Raw genomic sequence first — 9,786 nt, forward strand, 5'->3', positions numbered from 1 at the left:
ATGGGGTTTTGATGATGCCAAGTAACCTTGGTTTCTGTTGTTTATTTTCTTACAATTGCCTCCTGCCATCTGGTTATCTCTAGTGCTACCTACCCAGACTAAATCTTACTGGGGACTGTCCTTCCTGTGATCCTGGTTATGTCAGAACTCCTCAGAGTCAAGGTGTCTCTGTGATCCTGTGATTCTGAGATCTTGTAATCCTGGATTTGTTAGAGTGCCTGGGAGTAGAGCTTCCTCTGGGTATTATGGGACTCACTGCAGAGTTTGCACCCTAGGTCTGCTCAGGGCACCAGCTCAGACATACGGGAAGGAACCCATGCCACCGGGCTGGTTGAGTTCCTGCTTGCCTGTGTCCCGCTGGTCCCAGTTATTCCTGATGTTGGGACAGATGTGTCCTCCTCACCTCTGATGCAATGATCCTGGATGTGTTCCAACCTCAACTTTCTAATGCTCCATCTGCTCCTCATCTTTCTTCAAACTTGGGCCTGCCTCCCATAGCTTTAAGCAGTATAATAGTCTAATAAAAATAAAAAAGTGCCAGTCGTTGCCTTTGTTCTTTTAACAGGAGTCTTTCCTTTGGTCCTGTGAAGGCTCTATGCCCAGTGTAGGGGAATGCCAGTCCAGGAAGCAGGAGTGGGTGGGTTGGTGAGCAGGGAGAGGGGTAGAGAATAGGGGGTTTTCGGAGGGGAAACCAAGAAAGGGGATAACATTTGAAATGTAAATAAAGAAAATATCTAAAAAAAATGAATGAAAAATAAGAATACAAATATATAAAAAGAAAAACAAAAACACCAAGAGTTTTTCTAGTCCATTCAAAGAGTAATTCAAGTGGGTAAGCATGGAGGCTGGGGGAAACTGACTTCAGTGTGGTCTTCACAGAGCTTCTTGCGGCCTGACTGTTCATTTTTTTCACCTAGTGACAACCTCTAACAGTTCTAGGACAGGTTACTTTACTGGAAATGCTAACCAGCCACAATGAACTTAATAAACCATTTCAGAAAGAAGTGAATGTCATTCTAAACAGCAGCATTTGGTTTTTCCTGGAAACTCAATTTTCAATGTTACGTCTTTCCGGTCTTGCAAGATGGCAGGTGAAAAGGCAAAGCCTGATACAAAGGAGCAGAAACCTGTGGCCAAGAAGGCCGGCGGTGCCTCTGGTCCCCGGGCCACTGGTGCAGCCAAAAAGGGTAACCCTAAGGTTAAAAAGTCCAGGAAGGGGAAGCCCTATTGCAGCCAAAACCCTGTCCTGGTTAGAGGAATTGGCAGGTACTCCCAATCTGCTATGTATTCCAGAAAGGCCTTGTACAAAAGGAAATACTCAGCTGCCAAGACCAAGGTTGAAAAGAAGAAGAAAAAGGAGAAGGTCCTTGCTACTGTCACGAAAACAGTTGGTGGGGACAAGAATGGTGGCATCCGGGTGGTGAAGCTTCGAAAAATGCCTAGGTATTATCCTACTGAAGATGTGTCTGGGAAGTTGCTGAGCCACGGCAAAAAGCCCTTCAGTCAGCACGTGAGAAGGCCGCGCTCCAGCATCACTCCTGGGACTGTCCTGATCATCCTCACTGGGCGCCACAGGGGCAAGAGAGTGGTTTTCCTGAAGCAGCTGGGCAGTGGCTTGCTACTTGTGACTGGACCTCTTGCCATCAACAGAGTTCCTCTGCGCAGAACACACCAGAAGTTTGTCATTGCCACTTCTACAAAAGTTGATATCAGTGAGGTTAAAATCCCCAAACACCTGACTGATGCTTACTTCAAAAAGAAGCAGCTGTGCAAGCCCAGGCATCAGGGGAGAGAGATCTTCGACACAGAGAAGGGGAAATAGGAGATTACAGAGCAGCGAAAGGCTGATCAGAAAACTGTGGACTTGCAGATTTTGCCAAAGATTTAAGCTGCTCCCCAGCTCCAGGGCTACCTGTGATCTCAGTTCTCCCTGATGAATGGGATGTATCCTCACAAACTGTGCAAACACAAAGGAGAATTAATATTATGACCAACTCAAATATGTACTCAGCCAAGTTACCTTTCCAAATTCATTTTAAAACAAATATGTTGTCAAAGAAATAAAAACAATGAATACTTCACTAGTAGACCTAAAATGCAAGAAATATTAAAAAATAGTTTCTCAGACATAACAGAAATGATCCCAGTAAGGTGGAGAGCAATGGTAGGAAACACACAACACTGACATCTGGCCTCTCTGCGTGTGCACACAGATCCTTAGGCACTTTCATGCAAAGGTGTACACATGTACACAAACATAAAAATATATTTTAAATAGAACATAGAAATTAAAAGGAATTAAGATAATCAAAATTTAAAATATACATAGCAACACAATATTCAATGTATACCCTAATATATTTTTCTAATTTAAAGTATGGGCAAATTTTAAAAATTAGGCCCTCTAGTTACATTTTACATCATATCTTGGTGCAAGTCTTTGTGGATGAGTATACAGCAATGTAGTTTGGTATAGAACAAAGGGCCAAATTCAAACAAACTAGCAAAGTCATGGATCTTGGAGGAGAACCTATAAGTATGACTTCAATAAATTATCATAATCCCTACCCACACTGTAAATATCAGTCTTTACACCCGCAGGTAAGTATAGTCTTCTCTTCTAATGAAGAATCCTCTCTTAGGAAACTTTAAAACATTTCTCTCAATGTATGTTAAAGGAAACAAACAAAAGTCCATAAAATGATTGGAGTTGTTTTGATAAAAGAACTCTTAAATCCTACTGGCTGGTTATAGCACATCATATTAGTATTAATGACTTTCTTCATCATATTATATTGTGGTTTTTGCATAGATCCCTTTCTAATATTAGCTTCACTTGGGAAAATCTTACAAAAAGAATTTATCTTCTTGTATTAGTTAGGGTTCTGTACAAGAGGAGAACTGATAGGATGAGTATGTTTCAAAAGTAGTAACATATACATACTGAGCAGGTTGTACTTAGGTGGTTAAGAGTACATATATAACAACAATTAATAAACAAAGAGAATTTTAAAAAGAGCAAGAAGCAGTATCCAAGAGAGTTTGGAGGAAGGAAAGGAAAGGAGAAAATAATATAATTCTATTATGATGTCAAAAACTAAAGTCATAATTTTTAGATGGAGTGACTTATTAGAGTAGCTTACAGATTTGGTCCAGATACTCTAATAATGGCTGTCTCTCAAAGGAAATACCAAGTATCTGGTAGTTAAGTCCACAAGACAGAAGGCCTCAGCAGTTCTTATCTGGTACTGTAGTTTTGCAAGATTCCTAGAAAGCTGCTGATCTTCAGTCTACATTGGATCCCCAAAGTAGCAGGTTCTAATACTATCAAAGGAATTTATTAACTTGTCAGTGAGAGTAAGGCCAAGCAGGTAAAAAGAAAAATCTTTCTTCTTCCATGTTCCTTTATGTGGGCTACCACCAGAAGACATGGCCTAGGTTTATGGTAGATCTTTCCACTTAAATGATCCAAGCAAGAAAATACTTTACTTCCAGATGTTGTCAAGTTGGCAGCCAAGACTAGCCATTACACTCATCTTCTTCCTCATAATAGCCTTTAAAATGTTTAACAGAGCTATTATTGATTGTTGTGATTAGCTTTGTCAGCTTGATAGAACCTAAAACATCTCTGAAGACGGTCTAAATGAGGGATTGCTGAGTTGGCCTGTGAGTATGTCTGTGGGAGCACAAGGTTCTTAATTAGGTTAACTGCTATGCAAAGGTACAGTCCTCTATGGGTGATACCATTCCTATGCAGAATTTCATGACCTGTATAAGAATCCAAAAGAGAATAAGCAAGTGAGTATGCATGTATTAATTTCTCTCTGCTTTTAACTGAATGGTTATCTGAAGTTCCTGTCTTGACTTCTCCAAAGTGATATATTATAATCTGGAAATGCAAATGTAACTTTTATTCTCCTGTGGTACTTGTTCCCTAGGCTTCCTGTCTTTGTCTGCTAACCTAGGCCTAGTCATAGAAGCTTCTAGCCTCTGCACAATCTAACTTAAACCTAGAATGTTTTCAACCTCTGGGACTTAATGCTGAATACACTTACCCTTTCTAGTTCTTTCTGAACTCTGTTAGCTGGTGTAACTAAGCTATTCTGGTTCAAATTTCTCTTCAAGCTGACTGATTCAAACTGGCTTCTCTCTCAGCTTCTGCCTGAATTGCTCTACTTGGCTTCAAACTAATTCTAGCAATCTGTTCTAATGGTCTGGCTCATTCTATGGATTGTTCTGTCATCTTCTATGTTTAGCCTGTTCTGTATTTAACCTACTGGAAAACTCTCCTGGAAAACTCCCTCCTCCCCTCTGTATACTGCTCTCTCTTAAGTCATCTCTCTTTCGTCATTGTTCTCCTGAGAGTTGGAAATATCCTATTCTGTCAAATCTTTCTCTGATCTGTCACTGTGTCTGCCTTCAATTAGACATCACTTTCCAACATGTGTTCTTCCTTCTACAAACTAACTTCACCTTCATTGTTTAGAATTAAAGATGTGTGCTAGAGGTGTGTCTATATTCTATCCAGAGAAGCCATGTTGCTGGATTAAAATCCCCCTACATAGAAATTTAAGATAAAATAACTCCTTTAGCCATTAAGTTGGTTTTGTCACAGTTTTTTTGCTTGTTTATTTTTTATTATTTGTTTTTGTTTTATTTTTTTTTTTTAACCACAGCAACAGAAATGAAACTAGAATGTTGGCTGTGGCTGTTCTGAACAAGCATCACCACAAAGTACATTTTTCCTTATATAATCAAATATTCCTAAGCCATTCTTGACTAGTGCCGAGTATATCAGGATACCTGGACTTCCCTCTGTGTCCCAGGGGGAGTGAGAAACTTTTGTGTTCTTAGAGAATTAATCACACTATGGACTGACATTAAGTATACTGTAGAGATATCTCCTCAAATTTTGTACTGAATCTTATGAAGTTATACTTCTCTGCTCTGTGATTATATCACTTTGCTTTCTGTCCCTAAGGACAGGATTCTAGACTCATCTCAGTTACTATTAAATACGGATGTACTTGCTGGAACTCATCCAACTCATGTTTGGAAAAATGTGAAGCCATTCACATTTCTATCTATTATAGATATTAAAATCATACCAGCTCTTCTACAGAAATGAATAAACTAAAATAATTAGTGGATGCTAATGACTGCAAGTACTCACCCCCTATAGGAGAAAGTAGAAGAGGAAATACATTGACATCCTCTCTCTTTTCTTTCATAATTTACTAAATATTAAGTCTCTGTTTAGTTTTACCTGTATAATTATAGCTTGATCTAGAAATCAAATTTAAGGGAAGGAGACTGTTTATAACATAGTTCCTTCCTCTCATCCTGTGCTTTAGGCTGCTATAGCCATGTGCCAACCACAGTGCCACACTATGCTTTGATTTGGCTGGCAGCCTGCAATTCAAACTTTCCATCACTGACATTGAATTCTTTGCAGTGATTTTTGTTTAGTATTCTTATTTGTCACTTCACATCCTTCAGCTTTACTAATAAAATGCTAAAGAAAACCAGGAATACTACAAATGAGACTCATTAGTTTTAGCACTTTATTAATAGCATTTAACTTGTACTATTAAACTATTAACATATAATAAAAAGCTAGACTATTGCATTAACAGAGTAAATGTATTCCAGTGAATAATAATAAACCATTGGCAATTTAGAGCCCAATTTAGCTTAAATTATATTGTTAACAATATGCCTGGTTTGCTCACATGAAATTTAAAAAACCACTCTCAAGAATTCATATAAAATACCTTATGCCATTTATGTGTGCTGTAACACATAGATAGAATAGGGAGTAGAGTAATTGTCTAAATTAACATTCAAGCCAATCTTCAGAACAGCCAACAGTGTATCAGCCTTACAAAATGTAAACCCATCTCTTCTTATATTCAATATGCTATTTTTGATGTAGTATCTGAGGTTAGGGAGTATACATAGTTTTGCCTGCATGTATGTATGTGCACCATGTGTGTTCCTGGTGTGCAAGGAAGCCAAAGGGGATTGTTAGCTCCTCAGGAACTAGAGTTATAGATAGGTGTGAGCCACAGTGTGGGTTTTGGTAATGAAATTCAGATTCGGTGAAGGACTAATGAGTGCTCCTAATTGCTGAGCTATCTCGCTAGCCTCTCTTTTCTTGAATTTGTTTTTATGTTTTGTTTTGTTTGTCTGTTTGTTTTGTTTTGTTTTTTTGTTTTTCATTTTTTAAGGTTTTTTTCGAGACAGGGTTTCTCTGTATAGCCTTGGCTGTCCTGGAACTCACTCCATAGACCAGGCTGGCCTCTAACTCAGAAATCTACCTGTCTCTGCCTCCCAAGTGCTGAGATTAAAGGTGTGCTCTACCACTACCCGGCTCTTTTCTTGAATTTGTGTGTATTCATTTGTACTTGGTTTTACAGTGACTGAGTAAGATATATCATGTTGGCCCTCTTGGAACTGTGTTGTGATTTATGGGCCTAATGATCCCTCATAAAGTTAACTATATGGTCGAGTCTTCCATTACAACAGTCTTAGCATGGGAAGAAACTAATCAACCCTCTTACTCTACAGAAATCCTCTCTATAGCATTTGATAAGAATTACAAGAAATGCTATAATCTTCCTGAAATCTTACCTTGCTATTTTATATCCATGAACATAGATTTATGAGACAAGTACTGAGACCCAGGGCTGCAACTTCTGCTTGATGTCCTAGAACATGAAGGCAGAGACAGGCCAGAAGGGCATTCAGGCATTTCTGTAGCAGAGTTCCTATGCTCAGGCATTACTTTTGATGTAGTATCTGAGGTTAGATAGTCTTGCTGAAACAATTCAGCAGAAAGGACCCTCATTTTCTCTCTAGGCTACTCATGGAATTTTTGGACATTTTCCATTCAGCACTGATATTTATATCTCCCAGTCTTGAAAAGAATCCCTTGGAGTAGCACAAAATAAATCAAAAGCCTCTACCATGACATATCTTAAAGTATGTAAAAAGATCAACCTCTTCCCCAGAAACCTCTTCTCAACTTAACACTTCTCAGTTCTTTCAACTTGCCCTCTCATGACACACCATTTTAAACCTTGTCACCAACACCAAAGAGCAATATCCTAGGAGTGAACTGGGCATTAGACATTATGTTGGGATGCATCTTTTTTCATTTTTGTCTGGTAAACCAGAGATACTTAGCATTTTTTGCTGCTATATTAATTTCTGGTGTAATCATTAGCAACCTATGAAATGAATATAAGAAAATAATAAGTATATGATTTTTTTGTTGTTGCTGTAAGTTAACTGCTTTTATAGTAGAAAAATCCTAAAAACTTATAAAATGATGTTTTTTCTAATATTGTTTTCAGGAGTTTCAGACATTTCTATCAGCTTCTCTCCCTTGAAATTAGCTTCATTAACAGTGCCACATATGAATGGAAAACCCGAAACTTTCTCTTTTTAAAAGGTTTATTTATTTTATGTATATGAATATTTTTTTAATTTTTTTATTATATATTTTCTTTATTTACATGTAAATTTCTCCTTTCCCAGTTTCCCCTCCAAAAAACAAACAAAGAAACAAACAAAAACAACAAAAACAAACCCCTGTTCCCTCCCCCCCTCCCCATGCCTGCCACCCCACCTTCTCCCACTTATTGGCCCTGGCATTCCCTCTATTTAAATGCCTTCATTTACTTCAAAGTGAATTTTTAATTTGGTAGTTAGATTAGAAAAGAGGTGAAATGGAGAAATGTTACAGAAAGACAGAGAAGTTTTCTCTCAGTCTAATTTTTGCCTTAGTTGTTTTGTGTGAGCATTCCTTTCCTTAGATTTGTCGGAACATAACCATTTTGTGTTCATTCTTCAAATCAAATCAAATCAAATCTAACAAACAAACAAGTAAATAAATGAGTGAATATCTCAAGTATGATTTCTGCTTGTCTTTGAAGTTTCAGCACTTTCTGGGAAGCTAAAATTCAAAGGCTACAACAAACTTATTGGGATGTATACTTGAGGGACATGAGGTTTTCACTGAAGGTCTGCAGTAGTCACAACTTGGTCCATAATAGTCACCACTTACGTACCTGAAACAACAGAACAGAGGTGTGTCTGTGCCTAAGTCAGGCAAAAAGAAATTATTCAATACATGGTCATTCTATTTGAAAAGTCCCATTTTCTGGAAGCTTGGAGATATGACAAGCTACTGACACTGGCACCATCATCTAGTATGAGCAGTGAGAGTAGAGGTCCACACAGGAAGGACCAATGTGGAGTGAATATAAAACCAGGCTAGAGAGGAGAGATAAAGATCAACCTGTAAGAAAGATATACTTTTCATTTTGTCTTGTAATAAACAAATCCTGCATTTTGTCTGGACACAAGAACATATGCAATGGTAAATTCATTCTTCATCAGTTTTCCACATTTCTGTGCCTCAGGTAGTATTGGTATCAGCAGACTGAAGAAGCTGTGAGTGTAACTTATGGAACCACCATATGGCACAATAATAGGAACATTTCCCAAGTTCTCTAGAACTCCAGTTTTCAAGGGCCCACACATGACTGGTGTCTTAAGTGCTCTTATGCTTGTTTTTATCAACCAAAGGCTATTGGATGACCAAAATGTGTTAGAGAACACATTTTTCAAATAAGGCACTAGTAACATTGGTCATATACCTGGGACAGGGTTGATCTCAAATTCTTGCACAATTTTGATTCACTCCTGTTCCATATCTTAGTCTGAAACATTTCAAAGGCAAAGAATTGTCCTGTTCTCATTGTTTCCATCCCTGTTGAGCAGTGCATTCTCCTTCCCTCCCTCTTTCCCTCTTTCTCTCTCTCTCTCTCTCTCTCTCTCTCTCTCTCTCTCTCTCTCTCTCTCTCTCTCTCTCTCTCTCTCTCTCCTTCCAGTGTTATATCCCTTCACTAGTCTTTCCAGTGGTTCTGCAAGCATATCTTCAGTTTGGAGACATAATTTACTGACTTTATCCTTTTAGGAATACAAGTAACTTGCAATCCTGATGTTTGTGCTCACTCAAAAAGATCATGTTGTGTTGTGTTGTTGTTGTTGTTGGGTTGTTTTTTGTTTGTTTTGTTGCTCTTTGATTTTTTGGGGGGTGGGGGTGTTTGTTTGCTTTTTTTTTGAGTTGAAGATTGAATCCAGGGCCTTGTTTGACAGGCAAGTGTTCTACCACAGAACATTGAACTAAATCCCCAACCTCAGTATTATAAAAAAAAAAAAAATGAGTTCAATGTTACCTTCTTCATAGTAAATAGTAAATGGATTTCATCTGACTGATCTTGCTTCCAGAGATGAACTACTGAAAAATGGGTTACCTACATTTAACTCAGCTGTACTACCAAGCTGGGAGATAATTTTAGTTTAGCTTTTGTGTTGAAAGTTCTCATTTCCATGATCAGACATTAGAAACATGGTCCTGATTAAGATCTTCAGCTACATAAAAACACAACACTATTGGAAAGAATCTGCAATTTGGGAGCACCATCCTGTTTAAAGATGACTATGTACTGACCTATGCTAATAAAAAACTATATCACTATGTATTTACTGTAGGCCAAACCCTTCATGTGGATTACTTCTATCTTGCATAAAGTCTTCAGAGGCAGATATTATTATGCCTGGTTTGAAAAATGGGACTTTGAGCTACTTGTCAAAGATCATGTAGATAAAAAAGAACAATCTCTGGATTCCTATGCAGCTGTCTGTGTCTACAGCCTGTACTTTATAACATTTTCCAATACTCTAGGTTATTGTTCTACCTTTTAATACAAGAGA

At 38.0% G+C, this 9,786-nt stretch overlaps 1 pseudogene across 1 annotated transcript; it reads left to right on the forward strand.

Moving 5' to 3' along the window:
• The first annotated feature begins 1,066 nt into the window (after positions 1 to 1,066).
• On the forward strand, positions 1,067 to 1,990 carry LOC116095726 (annotated as a pseudogene). The gene has a single exon (XR_004120715.1). The product of XR_004120715.1 is annotated as a 60S ribosomal protein L6 pseudogene (transcript).
• Positions 1,991 to 9,786: the final 7,796 nt, after the last annotated feature.

The sequence above is a fragment of the Mastomys coucha genome, unplaced genomic scaffold (assembly GCF_008632895.1).
Source record: "Mastomys coucha isolate ucsf_1 unplaced genomic scaffold, UCSF_Mcou_1 pScaffold18, whole genome shotgun sequence".
Lineage (NCBI taxonomy): Eukaryota > Metazoa > Chordata > Mammalia > Rodentia > Muridae > Mastomys > Mastomys coucha.